This window comes from Lepus europaeus, chromosome 5, assembly GCF_033115175.1.
Source record: "Lepus europaeus isolate LE1 chromosome 5, mLepTim1.pri, whole genome shotgun sequence".
Lineage (NCBI taxonomy): Eukaryota > Metazoa > Chordata > Mammalia > Lagomorpha > Leporidae > Lepus > Lepus europaeus.
The window spans coordinates 125,242,178-125,263,205 of NC_084831.1; the positions used below are offsets into that span (position 1 = coordinate 125,242,178).

The following is a 21,028-nucleotide window of genomic DNA, read 5'->3' on the forward strand; positions in this document are numbered from 1 at the left end:
GGAAAGTTTTATTGCTGTTGCGTTTTTTTAAAAAGCTTAATTAATTAATTTAAAAAAGAGAAGAAGAGACAAAGAGAGAGAAAGAGAGAGAGAATCTTCGATCCACTGGTTCACTCTCCAAATGGCTGCAACAGGTAGGTCTTGGCCAGACTGAAGCCAGGAGCAAGGAACTTCATCCAGGTCTGCAGGGGCCTAAGGACTTGGTCCATTGTCCACTGCCCTCCCAAGCACATGAACAGGAAGCTGGATTGCAAGCAGAGCTGCTGGCACTCAAAATACAGGATGCCAGAGTCACAAGTGATGGCTTAACCCACTGCACTACAATGCTGGTCACATTAAAAACAGATTTATTTATTTATTTATTTATTTATTTACTTATTTATTATTTGGGGAGGAGAGAGAGACATAAAGAATCAAAGTTTTGTTTTGTTTTGTTTTGTTTTGTTTTGTTTTGCTTCTTTACGATGATAGAACATATTTAAATCCTGAGGAGAGGAGCCAGTAGGGAAAGGGGCTGATGATGCAGGACACAGGAGATGACCAATAGAGGGAAGCCTCTCCTCACCCATCTCCCACCCCCAGAAAATGGGAGGGAGCTGAGACTCAGAGTTCCAGAAGATGAACTGGCCTCACATTCCAAGCTGATCCTCCACCACAATCAGAAAAAGTGGGCAGAGATGCAGGTGGTTTGTATGTGGCAAGATGTGAAGGGGCTTCAGTGTTCTCTTTAAAGTAGGGCAAAGCCGTCTGCTGAAACGGAAGGCTCTAGTGAAAAGGCAGGTGCTTTAGGATGGAGACAGTCTGAAGTACAGGAGGTGCCTGTGTCAAGGTTTCTTGTCCATACCCAGGTTAAGCCTGTTGTCTTGGCCTTGTTATTCATGGTGTTCCCTTTTACTCTCAGAAGATGTCCTGGGTTGGAGGATACATTGTATGGTTACCCAAGAACAGGAGCAAAATGTTACTAAAGGGGTCACAGTGAGATTACCTTGACTGTCAAGGAATAGTTTTTATTTTGTTGTGTTTTTTTCGGTTTTTTTTTTTCTTCATACTATTTGTTGAACTCTTAACATAGAGTTAATCATATGTGTATAAAATCAATTGAGGATGGATCTCAGTAAAAAATAAGAGTAGGAATAAGAGGGGGAGGAGAAAGTTTGTAACTGTAAAGCTGTATAGTTCTGCATACATTACCATGGACTTACTTCTAAGGGTACAGTTTAAACACTTGTCATGGGACCCCAAATCCTATTAAGTTGGGTGATAAAAATGCCATCTTAAGTGTTAAAGTGATCATATTAAATGTTAAAGTGAACGTATAGATAGGATTAAGTGTTAAAGGGATCATATAAATAAGATCAAGTATCTGGTAGTAATAATAGATAGAATTAAAAAAGGGGAGAAAGTCCAACATGGGAAGCAGTCCACACAGCAAACTCATAGAATGATAATTGCTTTAAGTAACACCCTGACCTCAGAATCAGCCCTTAAGGCTTCCTGGATTGGCTGAAAAGCCTATGAGAGCATTTCTGGCATGGAAAGCTAAGGCACTCTGGCAAAAAATGTTCTACATGAAGGATCTCTGTGAGAGAGACCCCAGTGGAAAGAAGTGGCCATCAAAGAAGGATGTACTTTATCTGAAGGGAGGAGAGAACTTCCACTTTGCTTATGGCTTTGTCTAAATACAGACGGAGTTTGTAGATTCAAAAGGCTTCCATAGCCTAGGCAGCTCATGTCAAGAGCCTCAGGTGATCACTGACATCATACCTCAGAGTGTTAATTGTTAAATTAACAACAGGAGTCACTGTGCACTTAATCCCCATGCAGGGCCTCTGTCCTCAATGAGTTGTATTATGAGAATAAACTCAGCCGGCGCCGCGGCTCAATAGGCTAATCCTCTGCCTGCAGCGCCAGCCCACTGGGTTTTAGTCCCAGTCGGGGTGCCAGATTCTATCCCAGTCACTACTCTTCCTGTCCAGCTCTCTGCTCTGGCCCGAGAGTGCAGTGGAGGGTAGTCCAAGTCCTTGGGCTCTGCATCCGCATGGGAGACCAGGAGAAGCACCTGGCTTCAGATCAGCGCGGTGCGCTGGCCACAGCATGCCGGCTGCAGTGGCCACCGGGGGGTGAACCAACGGAAAAAGGAAGACCTTCCTCTCTGTCTCTCTCACTGTCCACTCTGCCTGTTAAAAAAAAAAAAGAGAGAGAGAGAGAGAGAGAGAGAGAATAAACTGTAAAACTAGTTCTCAAACAGTTGTGTGTGTGTATGTATGTGTGCGAATTGTTGAAATCTTTACTTAGTATAGAATTGGTCTCCTGTATACAGTTAATTGAAAATGAATCTTAGGGGCTGGCGCTGTGACGCAGCAAGTTAACGCCCTGGCCTGAAGCGCCGGCATCCCATATGGGCACCTGTTCATGTCCCAGCTACCCCTCTTCCAATCCAGCTCTCTGCTATGGCCTGGGATAGCAGTAGAGGATAGCCCAGGTCCTTGGGCCCCTGCAGTCGTGTGGGAGACCCAGAAGAAGCTCCTGGCTCCTGGCTTTGGATCGGCGTAGCTCCAGCCATTGTGGCCATCTGGGGAGTGAACCAGCGGATGGAAGACCTCTCTCTGTGTAACTCTGTCTTTCAAATAAATAAAATAAATCTTAAAAAAAAAAAAGAAAATGAATCTTAATGGAGAATGAGACTGGGAAGGGGAGAGGGAGGAGGATGAGGGGTGGGAGTGTGTATGTGGGAGGGCAGGTCTGATGGGAAGAATATCTATATTCCTAAAGTTGTACTTATGAAATTTGTATTCCTTAAGAATTAATTAATTAATTAATTAACAAAAACAAAACAGAAAAATGAATTCAAGGCCTTAGTACTGTGCTGTGGCGTAGTGAGTAACCTGTGGCACCGTCGTCCCATATAGGTGCCAGTGCAAGTCCAAGCTGCTCCACTTCCAATCCAGCTCCCTGCCAATGTGCCTAAGAAAGCAGTGGAAGATGGCCCAAGTGTTTGGGCTGCACCTACCTGGGGACCCTGAAGAAGCTCCTGGTTCCTGGCTTCAGATCAGCTCAGCTCTGGCCATTGTGGTCATTTGGGGAGTGAGCCAGCAGATGGAAGACCTCTCTCTCTGTCTCTCCCTCTCTATATAACTCCGTCTTTCAAATAAATAAATAAATAAATCTTTAAAAAAAGAGTTCAAGGCCTTTCTTGACTTTTCTGGTCAACCCTGCAGAACTGGAAGGAGGCAGTAAGTGGACAGTGGATGAGAGCATGCCCCTGACTCCAAACTGTTTGGGTTCCTTTGTCAGGAGAATGGTATGCTCAATACTCACTTTATAGAATAGTGGTAATAATCAGATGAGATAATGTCTATTAAGCACTTAGCACAGAGCTTGTCCTAGTGTGAGGCTCAGTGAATCTGAGTTGTGGTTATTATTGAAGGCTGGTGAAGCATAAAGGTCATGGGCTTTGGCATTATGAAGACCTGGGGCCCCTTGGTAATTGGTCAGGGTCTGTGACTGTTGAAGAGAATGTGCGTGAAGTCTCTGACACAAGACACATGGGCGGGTTCACTTGAGAACCTTAGCACCAATCAGCCGTGGTCTGTGGAGTCAGTGGGCATTGCTGCAGGACGTACAGTCAAGGTTGCAGTTTCCATACCAGACCAACCCCTCATGTACACAGAGAAGTAACTTGCCAGGCTGACCCCCTAATCACACAGCCTGAACAATTCATTGCTAGTCTCTCAGGCATCACAGATGCCATTGTGGGTCTCTCTCTCTCCCTTTCACACACACACACACACACACACTTCCCTCGGCTCATCTCTGCAGTACAATTGGTCAATCATCTCTGCAGTACAATTGGTCTAACATGGACTCGCCCTGTGCTCCTCCAGGCGGCGTGTTCTCCGAGTGCCCGTGCTTCTTACCCTCAAGTGTAGGTTTTGCACATCTGCATCAGAGCCAATGGGGAGATGATAAAAGCACTTATTCCTGTGGCCCCACTCTGAACCCACTGAGTCGGGATGGAAGATGTAGGGGTTTGAGAGATGGGACCGAGGCATCCACAGGCTCCTCAGGTTCCCCAGGTGGTCCACTGTAAGCCAGAGTTTGAGAACTACACACCCAGCCTCCTCTTCTGTTCTGTTGGTGCAGAGAGGAAGTTCCCCAGCCAGTCATGTCCTTTGTCTCCAATCACAAAAGGTTTCTTTCTCCCTGGGCACAGCCATGAAATGCACTCTGCTTCCTTCTTGGACTGGGCTCTGCAGAACAGGAGAGGGGCTGCTGGGGTTTTGAATCTATTCTCCGGGAGCTCTGAAGAGCAGGCTCAGGCACTGCTGCAGGGAGGCAGGTGGAGGACCAGGGAGCTTCACCTGACACCTTCTGCTTTAATCCCTTTCCATACGGAGCTTCTGAAGCACAGCTTGTTTTAAGTAGGATGCCACTGCTAAAAGGAAAAGAAAGTTTAGAATTTACTGATTTTTAAAAAAAGATTTATTTATCTATCTGAGAGGCGGAGTTACAGACAGAGGGAGAGACAGAGAGACAGATCTTCCATCCACTGGTTCACTCCCCAAATGGCCACAATTGCTGGAGCTGAGCCAGACCAAAACCAGGAGCCAGGAGCTTCTTCCAGGTCTCCCACATGGGTGTAAGAGCTCAAGGGCTTGGGCCATCTTTCACCGCTTTCTTAGGCTGTAAGCAGAGATCTGGATTGGAAGAGGAGCAGCAGGGACACGAACTGGCACCCATATGAAATGCAGGCACTGCAGGCAGAGGCTTAGCCTACTACTCCATAGCACCAGCCTGGAAACCTACTGATTTTATTCAATCCCTTATTTTATAAATTAAAAACAAAAGCAAAGGAAAAACCAGGTGATAGAAGGGCTTCTTCAGAGCCTCAGTTTCACAGCAAATCTGAAGTCAAAACTCAAGGTGAAGCCGGCGCCGTGGCTCAACAGGCTAATCCTCCGCCTAGTGGCGCCGGCACACCAGGTTCTAGTCCCGGTCGAGGCGCCAGATTCTGTCCCGGTTGCCCCTCTTCCAGGCCAGCTCTCTGCTGTGGCCAGGGAGTGCAGTGGAGGATGGCCCAAGTGCTTGGGTCCTGCACCCCATGGGAGACCAGGATAAGCACCTGGCTCCTGCCATCGGATCAGCGCGGTGCGCTGGCCGCAGCGTGCCAGCCGCAGCGGCCATTGGAGGGTGAACCAACGGCAAAAAGGAAGACCTTTCTCTCTGTCTCTCTCTCTCACTGTCCACTCTGCCTGTCAAAAAGAAACAAAAAACAAAAACAAAAAAACTCAAGGTGGCCAGCGCCGCGGCTCAATATGCTAATCCTCCGCCTGCGGCTCTGGCACACCGGGTTCTAGTCCCGGTCAGGGCGCCGGATTCTGTCCCGGTTGCCCCTCTTCCAGGCCAGCTCTCTGCTGTGGCCCGGGAATGCAGTGGAGGATGGCCCTAGTGCTTGGGCCCTGCACCCGCATGGGAGACCAGGAGAAGCACCTGGCTCCTGGCTTTGGATTCGCTGGCCACAGCGCGCCAGCCGCAGCAGCCATTGAAGGGTGAACCAACAGCAAAGGAAGACCATTCTCTCTGTCTCTCTCTCTCTCTCACTGTCCACTCTGCCTGTCAATAAATAAACAAATAAATAAACTAAAGGCTCCTAATGCCATGGTTAGATCTGGGTTTGTCCCTCAAAGGTCGTTGGGTCAGAGGCTAGGTTCTTAATGTGGCAGTGCTGAGAAGCGGTGGCAACTATAAGAGGTCACTGGAGGCCCTGCCCAAGGAAGAGGTTAAGGTGGTCTTCCTGCAGCCCCCAGGAAGTTCTCAAAAGAGGTTTGTTGTGAGCACCCTAGCCTGGCCTCACACAGCTCTCCCTGGCTTCCTGTTTGGGATATGATCCTTTGCTCCACACCTGCACCTGCATTGCCCTCTCTTCTGCTACAGTGTGACAGTCAGGGCAGCCTTCACCAGAGCTGAGCTGATGCCAGCACCATGCCCTCAAACCTCCAAAAGTGTGGACTAAGTTAACTTCTCTTTACAAAGTCAGCTCTTCGGATGTCTTGCTTTTGTTCATTTTTTTTTCCATTCTCACCTTTTTTTTTCTTAATTTTATTTAACTTATTTATTTATTTTTTTTAAGAAAAAAAAATTTTTTTGACAGGCAGAGTGGATAGTAAGAAAGACAGAGAGAAAGGTCTTCCTTTTTGCCGTTGGTTCACCCTCCAGTGGCCGCTGTGGCCGGCTCATCGTGCTGATCCGAAGCCAGGAGCCAGGTGTTTCTCCTGGTCTCCCATGAGGGTGCAGGGCCTAAGGACTTGGGTCATCCTCCACTGCCTTCCCGGGCCATAGCAGAGAGCTGGCCTGGAAGAGGGGCAACTGGGATAGAATCCGGCGCCCCAACCAAGACTAGAACCCGGTGTGCCAGCGCTGCAAGGCGGAGGATTAGCCTGTTAAGCCTCGGCGCCAGCCCTTAATTTTATTTAAGATATACAAATTTAATGCATTTCATATATACAGATTTAGGAACATAGTCATTCTTCCCACTGTACCCTCCCTCCTACCCACCCATGCTCCCACTCTCCTTACTCTTCTCTCTTCGATTCCCACTCTTAATTTTTACAAAAATCTATTTCCAGTTTACTTTTTTAAAAAACATTTATTTATTCGAGAGGTAGAGTTACAGACAGAGAGAGGGAGAGACAGAGAGAGAGAGAAAGAGATCTTTCATCCACTGGTTCATTCTGCAAATAGCTGCAATGGCCGGAGCTGAGCTGATTCGAAGCCAGGAGCTTCTGCTGGGTCTCCTGCACAGATACAAGGCCCAAGCACTTGGGCCATCTTCCACTGCTTTCATAGGCCATAACAGAGAGCTGGATTGGAAGAGGAGCAGCCAGGATAGAAATCGGTGTCATATGAGATGCTTGCGCCACAGGCAGAAGCTTAGCCCACCATGCCAGAGCGCTGGTCCCTTCAGTTTACTTATACTCATAAAATTAACCCTACACTAAGAGGCCATCTTGTTAAAGTGATGAAAAGCTAAGAGTACCAGTACACCTCGTAGCTTGATGGCAGGATTTTACTGATGAAACAAATCTGGGATATAATAGAACGGTACCTGGTAACGTCCTGGCACATAAAAAATGCTCAGTAGGTGTTGTGTGTGGTGTCATTACTAATATGTATTCGTATTTATTTCTTGTTTTTTTTTAATTTATTTTATTTTATTTTTTTTTTTTATTTTTTTTTGACAGGCAGAGTGGACAGTGAGAGAGAGACAGAGAGAAAGGTCTTCCTTTTGCCATTGGTTCACCCTCCAATGGCCGCCGCGGTAGGCGCGCTGCGGCCGGCTCATCGTGCTGATCCGAAGCCAGGAGCCAGGTGTTTCTCCTGGTCTCCCATGAGGGTGCAGGGCCTAAGGACTTGGGTCATCCTCCACTGCACTCCCTGGCCACAGCAGAGAGCTGGCCTGGAAGAGGGGCAACCGGGACAGAATCAGTGCCCCGACCGGGACTAGAACCCGGTGTGCCGGCGCCACAAGGCGGAGGATTAGCCTATTGAGCCACGGCGCCGGCCTATTTCTTGTTATTAATTTGCATTTGAGACCAGAGACTCACAAAGCAATCATGAAGGAAACCGAGGGGCGTGGCCTGAGCAAAGCCAGCTGGCCACCCATTCTGCACGTGATGAATATTTTCTCAATGAATTTAGCATTGTTCAGGGTTTGATTCTGCAGTCTGGGCTCAAATACTAACTCCTCGATGTCTCAGCACTGATCAGAATCTAGGGTGCTACCTCAGCATTATCAGAGCTGTTACCGCCGACTGATAGTAAAGTTAGCCATTAATCACATAAATAGTTACTAAGCTTCAGTGCAATGCCAGGCACTGTTCTAGGTGTGGAACACAGTGGTGAACATAAAAATATGGAGCTTACATTATCACTGGGAGAGCTATGAGCAATATGCAACAAACAAATACAGAATATCAAGTAATAAAGTCCTGGGAAGAAAACCAAGCAGGACAAAGGAATGAAGAAGGGTGGGGACAAAGAGTTTCCTCCGGGTAGGGTGCTCAGATCCAATGGACCGTTGCAACAGCATTGCCGTAATATTTCCGCCCTGTACATATTCCAAGTGGGGAGTTTTCAATGGCAGGCTGCCTGGGGAGCATGGTGTAGAGGCCAGGCGGTTGATCTAAGATCCAACAATGTGTTGACAATCGATTATGTTTATCTGCAGTGTGGCTCTTTCTCAAACACTGCGTCCTGCCCGACAGAGTTCCCAGACAGAACTTGCACGGGCACAGTCCTGTCACCACTTCTGTGACTCTCCTTTTGCAATGTGCCCACATCACTCCCATCCCATCTCACTTTTCTAATGAGGTGCATACTTTCATTTTATCCTTTCTTGCTCTTTGTGGGTGTGTATGTTTCCTTTTTTTTTTTTTTTAAAGATTTATTCAGGGGCCAGCACTGTGGTGTAGTGGGTAAGGCCACTACCCGCAATGCCAGCATCCCATGTGGGTGCCAGTTGGAGTCCCAGCTGCTTCACATCTTATCCAGCTCTCTGCTATGGCCTGGGGGAGCAATTAAAGATGGCCCAAGTCCTTGGGCCCCTGCACCCGCGTGGGAGACCCAGAAGAAGCTCCCAGCTCCTGGCTTCAGATCAGCCCAGCTCCAGCTGTTGTGGCCATTTGGGGAGTGAACCAGCAGATGGACGACCTCTCTCTTTCTCTGCTTCTGCCTCTCTGTCACTCTGCTTTTCAAATAAATAAATAAATAAATCTACAGGAAGCCCATAATTCCTGGGAAAGCAATGGAAGATGGTCCAAGTGCTTGGGGCTTTGCTCTCATGTGGGGGACTGGAAGAAGCTCTTGGCTCCTGGGCTTCAACTTGGCCCAGTTCTGGCCATTGTGGCCATTTAGAGAGTGACCCAGTGGATGGAAGACCTGTGTGTATGTGTGTGTGTGTTCGTGTCTCCCTCTCTCTCTGTAACTCTGCCTTTCAAATAAATAAAATAAATCTTTTTTTAAAATTACCCTCCATTTCAATAATTTGCTAGAAATACTCACAAAGCACCCTGAAAGCTGTTATATACAGGTTATGATTGGGAAGCACTGCAGTTATGTTAGTCCAGGGAGGAAGCACCTGGGAGTCCAGAGAGCAGCAAGCTTGTCCTCTCCCATGGAGCTGGGCAGTGTTGCTCTGCTGCCATCCTTGTGTGGCAACACACAGAGGGCTGCCAACCATGAAGATGGGATTTGGAAAGGATGAAAGGTTTGAAGCGGTGGAGGATATGCCAATTACCCTGGTTTGATCATTGTATGATATATACATGTACCAAAGTGCCACACTGTACCCCATAAACATGTGCAATTATTGATTATGTGTCTATAAAAAAGAGCTCACCCAAGCCTTGAAGCTTTTATTGAGGCTGGATCACACACTGCCTGCATGGCTGAACTTTAGTAACCAGCTCTTCCAAAGGCCAGCCTGATACCTCTGTGTCCTGTCCCTCTGGAGGCAGAACTGATCATCATAAAGGATGACACATCTTCCTCATAAATAATACTGTTGGGCTGTCTGGTGGCCAAGGCCACTGGGCAAACAACAACACTCTTATCTGTCAAGTTCAAGCCCCCCACCGCAGCCCTCTCCAGTCACCTCCCAATAGCTGTGGGCAAAGGCTAGACCTCTCCTTGGCAAAGGTTAATTCTTCACCACACAGAATGTAAAGTCCATCTTTGAACAAGGTGAAAAGGAAGGAACAATGACCCAGCCAAATAAAATCAGTGCGGGTATGACCAGACTCCTGACTACTGCCCTTCACTGGCTTATGCTGCTAGGGAGCAAGGCCCCTGGAGGAGGAATCGAGGATGTGAGGCTCTACATTCCCACGGCTGTGGAGCCCCTTTGTGAGCTGGCTGTATTGTGAGCTGGCTGTATTGCTCGTGGTACCCAGGGTTGGAGGAGGGGAGCTGGGATGCTCTCAGCAAAGGGAGGAGTGATCTCTTGCTGCACTCAGAGATTGTGGAGGGCTCCGAGATGCAGATGCAGATGCAGGTGGAGGCTGACTCAGGACCACTCTGTCCTCTCACTTTATTGGGAGAGAGCGTTCCAGGCATAGAGGCTTAGGACGGGCACTTGTGCGGTAGAAGGTGGGAGTGCTGGTGGTTTGGAAAGTCTGGTTGGGAAGGATGCTGAGTCAAGGCTCCAGAGGCTCGGAGCTACTCTCACGAGTCTTCAGGCAGCACCTGGGCAAAACAGATGTCGTCCCTTCCCTGGCACTCTGAGGAGTCCTGGGACAGAGGACATTTGTAGTTTCTGAAACCTCCTATTTGTGAGGCCATGGAGTCCCCTCTGGAGAAAGGCACACAGACTGTGTCAATGGTGCACCCAGCAACAAAGAGCAGGAACTGTACCAGCTCCGAGGAAAGGCTGCGGTCTCCCAAGCCCACCTGCACGAGGATTCCAATAACTTCTGCCTCTCTACCCATGTCCTGTGCAGGTCACTGTCTCCCTGCCTCTACTGACATTCCCCAGGCCCCTCAGTCTAGCCTCAGGAGAGAAACTGCTCACGTCTCAGGTGTCTTGATGGCTCAGAGTTAAGCAAGATCTCAGGAAACTGGTTGTCTGGGAGGATCTAGAACTTTTGTGGTTATAAAGGAAGTGTCTTATTGCTTCCTTATTCGCCTGAGACTTGAGATTCCTCTCCCACTACACGTCTACTTCTTCCACGCTCCCCACACTCAGCAGGCTGGTGAGGGTACCAAGAAGATGAGCTCTTATCCCAGTCCCCTTGGCTCCTGGCCCAACTGGGGACAAGGTGCACCCTTCAAGGAGATCTTCCTGGACTCACTCCTCTCTCTCTGGAAACACTGTTTTCAGCCTCACAGGAGTAGTTTCCCATGCCCTGCTGACTTCACTGGGACGAGGAGGGAGGCAGATCCACCATGAGGATCTGAGTGGTTCCCCAGGAGCTTCCCATCGAGGTAGAAGGAGCACAGGATTGGAGGGGAGCCTCTCTGGACCTCACAGAAGAGCTCCACCAGGTCCCCCCACAGCAGGGCTAATGATCCTGTATGGCAGAGTGAGCAGAGGACGGGACACAGGAGCTGGGAAGACACATGGTGGGGAGGGTCAGCCTGGCCACCCAGGACTCAGGCTTCCACCTCCCCCAGAAACTTTGCCCCCATTCCTAGGGGGTCCTGTTGCCTGGTGCCCAGACCCCCAGGGAGTGTCTCCCCTCACTCGCCTACTCACCTGGCACCATGATCTCCAGCTGGGGGCTCCGTTTCTGGACCCTGCCACCCTCACGGGTTGCCTCACACCAGTAAAGTCCAGAGTCTCCTTCCTTCATGGCCAGGATGTGGAGTTCTGGGTGCTGGCCCCTGCCCTGCATGGTGCGGCCATCCTTGCAGAAGGAGAAGAGGAGCAGCAAGGCCGGCCTCTGGGAGTGCAGCCTCGTCTGGCATCTCAGAGTCAATGGGCTCCCCTCACAGAGCTTGGGAGAGGGGACGGCGTTCAGCACAGGAGGTGAGAACAGCTCTGGGGAGATAGAGGCCCAGGATTTAGGAAGGATGTCCTGGACAATGAAGCTCCAGGGGTCTGAGGACCAACACATCCCAGGCTGCAGCCCCTGACCCAGACAGGACCTTGTCCTCACCCATGAGCTTTGAAATGCCTCCCTTAGCCAAGCCCGTCCAGAACCAGAGGGGCTTTAGTTGTTATCTGGTCTATAGAGCAGAAGGGCAATTGGCTGAGCTGGTCAAGGTCTCTTCCCAACCCCTTCCCCTCCAGACATCTCCCCTCTCCTTCTCCTGGCTCCAGATGAGCCCCATGGTTGGGGGGGAAGTGACATTTGGACAACATCTTGGGAAACCTCAGGACCCTGTGCGTTGACCCAGCATCGATGCAGACAGATCAGGGTCCTGTCCAGAGAGCTACTGGCCTCCACAGTGTGCATTCCTTAGCAGCACCCTACTGCCCTGCCAACCTTCCTAGTGACTGACTCACCTTGGATCTGAACTGTGGTAGTCCCTGAGGTTTCTCTGCCTATGTGTAGCATAAGCTGATTTGCAAGAAATGTATGATTTAAAATGTGTCCATCTTAAGGTGAGGTGCTCTTGGCTGGCTAGGTGGAGAGAGACATCAACTTAAGAGTCTGCATGTGACTTCAGGGTCTGTTCTGGGCTGCAGAGAGAGATTAAGGAGTCATTAGCAATTGGCATGCATGGAACACTCTGGAATTCAAGGAGTCAAAAGCATAGTGTGCATGTGTGTGAGTGTGTGTGTGTGAGTTGTTTTAACTATTTGCTCACTGTATACAAACAAGATCTAGATAATATATCTAGTTTATAATAGCAAAAGTATAAAACCATCTGAAACATTTAGAATAAGGTATTAATTAAATAGATTATGATCCAGCCATAAAATGAAATATGATGTAGCTATAAGAATGAAAGACATAGATTCATAAATACTATATGGAATGAGCCCCAAGACAAAGTGTTCATGGGCCGGCGCTGTGGTGCAGTGGGTTAACACCCTGGCCTGAAGCGCCGGCATCCCATGTGGGCACCAGTTCGACTCAGCTCTCTGCTATGGCCTGGGGAAGCAGTAGAAGATGGCCCAAGTCCTTGGGCCCCTGCATGCACGTGGGAGACCGGGAAGAAGCTCCTGGCTGGTGGCTTCAGACTGGCACAGCTCCGACAGTTGGTGGCCAATTGAGGAGTGAACCATTAGATGGAAGACCTCTCTCTCTCTCTCTCTCTCTCTTTGCCTCTCCTCTCTCTGTGTAACTCTGACTTTCAAATAAAATAAATAAATCTTAAAAAAAAAAACATAAAAAAAGCAACCCTTGGAACATGTGTATAGTGCTCCTCCATTTATGTATGAACTTAAGTACACGGTAGGTGAAGCTGCCGTCTGCAGTGCCAGCATCCCATATGGGTGCCAGTTCGAGTCAAAGCTGCTCCACTTCTGAACCAGCTCTCTGCTATGGCTTGGGAGAGTAGTGGAGGATGGCCCATGTCCTTGGGCCCCTGCACCCACATGGGAAGACTTGGAGGAAGCCCCTGGCTCCTGGCTTTGGATCAGCCCAGCTCTGGCTGTTGCAGCCATTTGGGGAGTAAACCAGTAGATGGAAGACCTCCCTCTCCTTCTCTCTCTGTATATACAGGGGCCGGTGCTGTGGCGCAGCAAGTTAAAGCCCTGGCCTGAAGCACCGGCACCCCATATGGGCACCGGTTCTAGTCCCGGCTGCTCCTCTTCCAATCCAGCTCTCAGCTGTGGCCTGGGATAACAGTAGAAGATGGCCTGAGTCCTTGGGCCCCTGCATCCATGTGGGAGACCCGGAGGAAGCTCCTTGCTCCTGGCTTCGGATCGGCATAGCTCCGACCATTGCAGCCATCTGGGGAGTGAACCAGCAGATGGAATACCTCTCTCTCTGTCTCTACATCTCTCTGTAACTCTGTCTTTCAAATAAATAAAATAAATATTTTAAAAAAGTACACATATACCTTCATGCGCATGTGTTTGCATATGCATGTACACATATTGGAATATAAGAGTAGACAGGGTAACTAACTCACAGGCTGCTGTAGGGGATGATTTTCTTATTTAAATGTTTTTAAATATATTTAAATGTATTTATTATTTATTTAAATGTATTTCCTTATTTAAATGTTCATATTTTTAAAAAAAAATTTTAAAGCTAGATCAAATAAAATACTCTGCTCTTCTTCGATTCCCCACGTATCATTCAGTAAACCTCCCCTACTTGAGTTAGCTGAGTGTGGAACTGAAGATCCTAGGGAACAGAGCTTCTCAAAGCACAATGAGAATTGTTGGGAGGAGGTAAAGAGCAGAAGACAGAATCGCGAATCCAGGAGGTGTAGCTTAAGCAGTTAGAAGACCAACAGAGTGACTACAAGCTGGCATTTTTGTTGATGGTAGAATATAAGATGGGCAACAGGATGTGCCTGAGCCAATATCATTAGAGTTACAGGCCAAGGTCCCAAGTGGTATTAGAAGACACATCAAGTTAGTAGATAAAGTTTGCTTCTGGGGACTGATGTCTCTCTCTCGCTCTTTCCGTCTCTCTCTATCTCTGTCCCCCCCCCCCACACACACACACACCTACCTACTAAAGGAAAGATGAGTCTGAGGTCCAGGCACAGAACCCTTGAACTATTGCTGGTAGGGCTAGTAGAACTTGGTGGCAAGGTCTGGTATAATTTGGAGAAAATGGCTGAGAAAGAAAAGCAAGATGCACCCAGGCCCAGATGTTTGTCACAGAGCACCGGTGAGGTAAGGGATGTTCAGGGCTACTCACAGGAGGGAAGAGACCTTGATACTCCCTGGCTTGGACCCAGAATACAGAGCTGTGCAGACAAGTGCCAAAGCCAGAGCTCAGCCAGAGCTCAGCCATAGGAGCCAGCCTTATCAATGGATCTAGATCAGCAATTGTAGCAACCTCACCCAGGCAGCTGTGCCGGCAGACACATTCAAACAGCCCATGTGGTCAGAGAGGACGTGAGCCCAGGCACACACACACAGAGACACAGAAACAGAAATTAAAGCCTTCCCAAACTTCCCAAACTCCTCCAGCAGAGGACTTCCTGATGGAAGGAGTGCTTAAACATGAGAACAGTGCTTGCAGGAGGGTCTGTGGGCTCCCTTACACGGAGCTCAGGAGTGTAACCCCACCCAGCTCCTGGTAAGCTCCACAGGAAAGTCTCCATAAGGCACCTGGCCACTATGGTTGTAGGGGAGCCACAGTGCCAGCTCAGGGCATGCTCTTCCCTTCCTCTCTGCTCCAGCAGGAACAAGGCTTAATTAAGGCCAGATGGTACTTAAGTGACAAACACCATCCTCTAAGAAGCAGGCAGGACAGGGGGTGGTTTTAAAGGGTGGGACAGGGAATTTTGTAAAGGAGTACTTGACTTTGGTGTCAGTTCTAGGGGAAAGGTGAATCTGACAAGACAACAGATCTGATGAAGTGGGACTCAGCTAAAAGGTAAGAATTCCCAAGCTCTTAGGTATCCATGGCCCCAGTTGGAAGGAGGTAGCTGGACAATTATAGTCACCTGATGACAAATGCTAGGATGGCATCCAGATAGGCCAAGAACTAGGAAGTGGGGCAGATGAAGATAAGCTAAGCTAAGCAGCTGATAAGACTGATAGGATTCTGGTTCCCCACCCCCTACTGCTTTCCCTCCTCTCTACTGAGACTTGACTGAAAGTTCCAGCCTAACTCAGCTGCATGTTAAAGGGGAAGCAGGGCTCCCCAAAGCTCAGCATGATGGACATCAGCAAATGGTAATTAAGGCAAGATTCCAAGGAAGGTGAACTTCTAAAACAGAGAAGCTCAGGCCTAGGTGGTCCAGCTTCCCCATTCCACCCAACCTCATGAACTCTGCTTGGTAAAGAAGACAGTAGAGTATCCACAGAGTCTGCATCAACAGATTCAACCAATCATGGATGGAAGTGTGCAGAAAGGAAAATTGCATCTGTACTAACAGGGACAGGATTTTTTTCCTAGTCATTTTTTTTCTAAACAATACAGTATAACAGCAATTTACATAGCATTTACATTGTATTGATATAACTAACCCAGAAATGATTTAAAGTATATGGGAGGTTGTGCATAGGTTATATGTAAATATTCCACCACTTTACATAAGGGACTGGAGCATCTGCAGATTTTGATGATGATGTACAGTGTTTCCTTGCAGGCATATAGACTGGAGAGGAACCAGCTCTTTCCTCTTCAGAAAGGGTGATCTCTGCCATTTCATACTATCTTTCCCCCAAGCTGACTTCAGAAATATCTGTGGGAAAAGACAGATTGATTTTGGCTTGGGGAGATAGGAGACCCATATAAGTTTATTTATCTTGAGGCACAACAGTAGCTTTGTAGGCAATTAAATGTATTTCATCAATGTGTCAATATTCTTGATCATATTCAGTTTTCTGAGTTTGTGGCTCACTTAGTGCAGCTATGAGTAGAAAATCTTGCAAAATTGGCATGGGTAGGGTGGGAGTTGTGAAATTGACTATAAGCCAAGAGGAGTAGAGGGCTCCTAATTGGTGTGATTCTAGTTGTTCTAGAAAAGCTTCCTGCGTGCAAACCTCCCTAGGATTCACTCTCTCCATACATGAAATTCAACCGGTTTCTTTTTGGTTGTCACTACCTTCTCCAACTTCTTCTTCTGTTATGCAAATAATGCTAGGAAGATAGGAGGAAACCACATCATATCTGTGTTTAGAAACTGTTCTAAGATAAATGTTCAGAAAAATGTAAATCTCCTAGAGTAAGCAGGCTTAGATGAAGCTATGAGCTCATTTGGCAACTGTGCAAGCTTCAGCATTTAAAGCAAAGTGCTCTAAATAAATCTGGGCTTCAAAAGCCAGGAGTTAAGAGTGAAAGCTTGGTAGCCAAAAACAGTTTCTTGACTGAAATTGACCTTCATGGACCTCCTTACTGTGAGTGATCTAGGACGAATAGCGTAAAGCAATCTCTTTTTCTTCAATTCTACTCAACAAAGACTTACCTGATTCTTTCTACTGTATGTAAGACACTGCACTAGGTAAAACCAGGAACAAAATGTTGCATAAAACAGTACTGATCCCTAGAGAGCCTAACCATGCAGGACACAACACGCCTGAAGAACAAAGCAGAGCATCAGAGTACTGACAATCCAAAAGAGAGGTGGCTCATCCGAGTGAAGTTCTCAAGAATGGCAAGAAGAGATCTGCTTGAAGTACAACAAGCTATGCAGGAGGGCTGGCATGATCAAAGGCATAGAGATGCAAAATCACAGGATGTTGATCAGATGGCCAGGTCTGGGTGAAACGGGGTAAGAGCAACGAGGAAGTAGAAAACATGGGGGAGAGAAAAGATTAGGTCATGGTGAACAAGACCAAGGCAGAGGAACTTTAGGGGCAACCAACGCCTTGTGTCTTCCATTCTTTTCCATGTTCTTCTGTTGAGAGCTCATCCCTAACCACCTGATAGCACAACGATTCTCAGGCACGCTCACAGAGTGAGTCCCTGATGAGCTGGGTGCTGCATCCACTTGTATGAGGAAGTCTCACCTTCCACCCGGCTCAGCATTCTTCCTCCTCCCACCACTCTTGGCCTCTTTCCCTTTGCCCTATTTCCCTAACCCACCATCAGCCATGGCACCTCTTATTTTTTTCCCCCTTTACCTCATAGCCAATTCTGCTTTCTCTGAAAAGTGACTAGTGAGAGAAAGATGCCAAATCTCCCTGCCCACTTCCTCCCCTGATGGGCAACAAAGACTCCTAAGCAACAAGAGTGAAAATGGGCTTGGCTACATTATTGAAGAGCTCAGTCAAATTTAATATGTCTACTTCCCCCTCTGCAACTCTTTTCACGCCTTCCTCCATCACTGTCTCCATGTCTGTGTCTCTTGGACCCCTCTGATTTTCTTTTCCATGTCAGAAAAAGATCACAGGAAGGAGGACCGCCATATAATCCAAAAATCCAGGGCCACTTGGTATGTGAGGAAGCTGTGGAGATAGGATAGGGTGTACCTTCTGTTATGGCTGAATTGTTTCTCAAAATTTTTCTTGAAGTCGTAAACCCTGGTAGTTCATAACATGATTGTATTTGGAGATTGGGCCCTCAAATAAGTGATTAAGTTAAAACGAGGCTGTTAGGGTGGGTCTTAATCCACGCTGATCTGTGTCCTTACAGGCAGAGGAAATCAGGACACGGACATTCAGAGATGATCATGTGCGGACACAGGTAGAAGGCAGCCAAATGCAAACCAAGGAAGGAGGTACAAAAGAAACCAATCCTGCCAGCATGTTGATCTCAGACTTACAGTCTGCACAACTAAATAAAGTAAATAAGTAAATTCCTGTGTTTTAAGCCTTCCAATCCATAGTGTTTCATATGGTGGTACTAGCAAATGAATACAATTTCCCAAGACCATGCTAGAACAGGTGGACTGGAGAGAAGTTCTTGATATTCTAAGAGGCTGCCAAATCCCCAGTCCCCTTCAGAACAAGTCAGTTTTGTGTGGACACTGGCAAATTGGATGTACCTTGAGTTTTGTGATCACACGACTGATTGGACCAAGGAACAGACTATCTGGCTCAGTGGTTTCATAGAAGAGCTCCATTCCACGTAGGCTAGATTCACCAATTAGATTTTCTCTTGAAAAACTCAGAGTATGAAACAGAACCAATGGAGATGGGAGAAGCAAAGACAAAAGAGAGGTAGGAGAAACAGAGAACAGAGATCGAGCAGCTGATCAAGGGGAGCAGCTGGAACTAAAGCAGGCACCACTTCTGAAGGGACACAGCTGCCTGTGCAGCCAGCACTGCCCTTGTTTCCCAGTCTCCAGGAGTGATGCCCACTCCTCCAACAGACATTGACTGTGTGGCTGTTGAGGGCTCCCTTCTTTGTCCTTCTTTCCTGAACATAAACCCTCCATGCCCGAACTCTACTGGGCCTCTCTCTTCCTTGCACTCTCCAAGAACTCACTGAACAAAATGCCACAGAACTGGGGGACTTCAACAACAGTTTTACTTTCCCACAGCTCTGGAGGCTGGAAGCCCAACACCAAGGTATCTGCAGGGCTGGTGCTTTCCAAGGGCCATGAGAGATCAACTCCAGGCCTCTCCCCTCAGCTTGTAGAGGGCCCCTTCTCCCTATGTCTTCACACAGTCTTCCCTCTGTCTGTGTCCTACTCACCTCCTCTTATAAGGACACCAGTCAGGTGGGTTTAGTGCCCACTCTAATGACCTCATTCTAACTCAGTTACCTCTTAAAATATCCTCTCTCCCAATGTTTACATTCTGAGGCCAGGACTGCAATACACACATATGAGACGTGGAATTTCACTTTAATCAATGGGGCCACATCTAAAGCCAAAACATTTCCCAGCCAGCTTTCCCCACCTGATGTTCCCCCAGATAAGCTGCCCTTCTGTGCTGCTGGCCAGCTATCCATAGGCTGAGAGTTGAATATTCTTCCAGAAAAGAATACTGTTGATGGCTCCATCTCTGAGCCACTAGCACAAGCTAATCGGGGTACAGAAGGTCTGTTAACAATGATGGAAAATGATCTCAAGATTTTTTTAAAGATTTATTTACTTATAAGAGTGGGAATAAGAGAGGGAGGAGGAAGTTTGTAACTATAAACTGTATAGTCCTACATACATCCCTACAGACTTACTTCTAAGGGTACAGTTTAAAATCTTGTCATGGGACCCCAAATCCCATTAAGCTAGGTGGTAAAAATGCCATCTTAAGTGTTAAAGTGATCATATTTAGTGTTAAAGTGAAAATATAGGTAGGATTAAGTGTTAAAGGATAATATAAATAGGATCAAGTGCCTGGTAATAATAACAGAATTAAAAAGGAGAGAATGTTCCAACATGGGAAGGAGTCTGCATAGCAGACTCATAGAATGACAATAGATTTAAGTAACACTCTGACCTCAAAATCAGCACTTAAGGCTTCCTGGTCCGGCTGAAAAGCCTGTGAGAGCATTTCTGGCATGGAAAGCCAAGACACTGTGGCAAAAAAATGTTCTAAATGAAGAATCTCTGAGAAAGAGTCCCCAGTGGAAAGAAGGGGCCATCAAAGAAAGATGTACTTTTTTTTTTTAATTTTTTGACAGGTGGAGTGGATAGTGAGAGAGAGAGACAGAGAGAAAGGTCTTCCTTTTTGCCGTTGGTTCACCCTCCAATGGCCGCCGCGGCCGGTGCATCGTGCTGATCCGAAGCCAGGAGCCAGGTGCTTCTCCTGGTCTCCCATGCGGGTGCAGGGCCCAAGCACTTGGGCCATCCTCCACTGCCTTGCCGGGCCACAGCAGAGAGCTGGCCTGGAAGAGGGGCAACCGGGATAGAATCTGGCACCCCAACCGGGACTAGAACCCGGTATGCCGGCGCCGCAAGGCGGAGGATTAGCCTGTTAAGCCACGGCGCCAACCAGAAAGATGTACTTTTAAAGGGAGGAGAGAACTTCTATTTTGCTTACGGCTTTGTCTAAATGCTGACAGAGTTTGTAGACTCAAAAGGCTTTCATTGCCTAAGCACCTAATGTGAAGAGCCTCAGGTGACCACTGATGTCATACATAAGAGTGTTAATTGCTAAATTAACAACAGGAGTCACTGTGTACTAACTCCTCATGCAGGACCTCTGTCCTCAATGAGTTGTATTATGAGAGTTAGCTGTAGAACTAGTTCTCAAACAGTTTTTGTGTGTATGTGTGTGTGTGTGTACAAATTGTTGAAATCTTTACTTAGTATAGAGTTGGTCTCCTGTGTACAAAGTTAACTGAAAATGAATCTTAATGGAGAATGGGACTGGGAAGAGGAGGGAGAAGGAGGAAGGGTGGGAGGGCGGGTCTGATGGGAAAAATAACTATATTCCTAAAGTTGTACTTATGAAATTTGTATTCCTTTAAAAAATAAATAAATAAATAAGAGATTTATTTATTTGAAAAATGGGGAGAGCAGGCTTCCATTCTCTGATTTACTTTAAATGACCTTGATAGCCAGATCTAGGTCAGGCTGAAGCCAGGAGCCAGGAAGTTCACCTTTGGTCTTCCACGTGGGTGGCAGGGGCTTGGGCCATCCTCTGCTGCCTTCCCAGGTGAATTAGAAGAAGCTGGATTGGAAGCAGAACATGTGGGAACTCTAACCAGCACTCCAACGTGAGATGCCAGTGTTGCAAGCAGTGGCTTAATCCACTGGTCCCAAAACACATTTTCTTTTATTTTTCTTTTTAAAGATTGACTTATTTATTGGAAAGTTACAGTTACAGAGAGAGGGAGATGGAGAGGCAGAGAGAGATCTTTAAATCCTCTGGTTTACTCCCTAGAGGGCCACAATGGCCAGTGTTGGGTCAGATCGAAGCCAGGAGTGCCACCCTGCTATCCCACATGGGTGGCAAAGGCCCAAACACGTGGGCCACCCTCCACTGCTTCTCCCATGTCACCATCAGGGAACTGGATAGGAAGTGGAGTGGCTGGGACACAAACAGGCACCCATATGG

The 21,028-nt window shown here is 47.5% G+C and overlaps 1 pseudogene; it reads right to left on the reverse strand.

The window, feature by feature from the left end:
* Window positions 1–10,823: 10,823 nt before the first annotated feature.
* LOC133759243 (Fc receptor-like protein 6) lies at window positions 10,824–11,658 on the reverse strand (annotated as a pseudogene).
* Window positions 11,659–21,028: the final 9,370 nt, after the last annotated feature.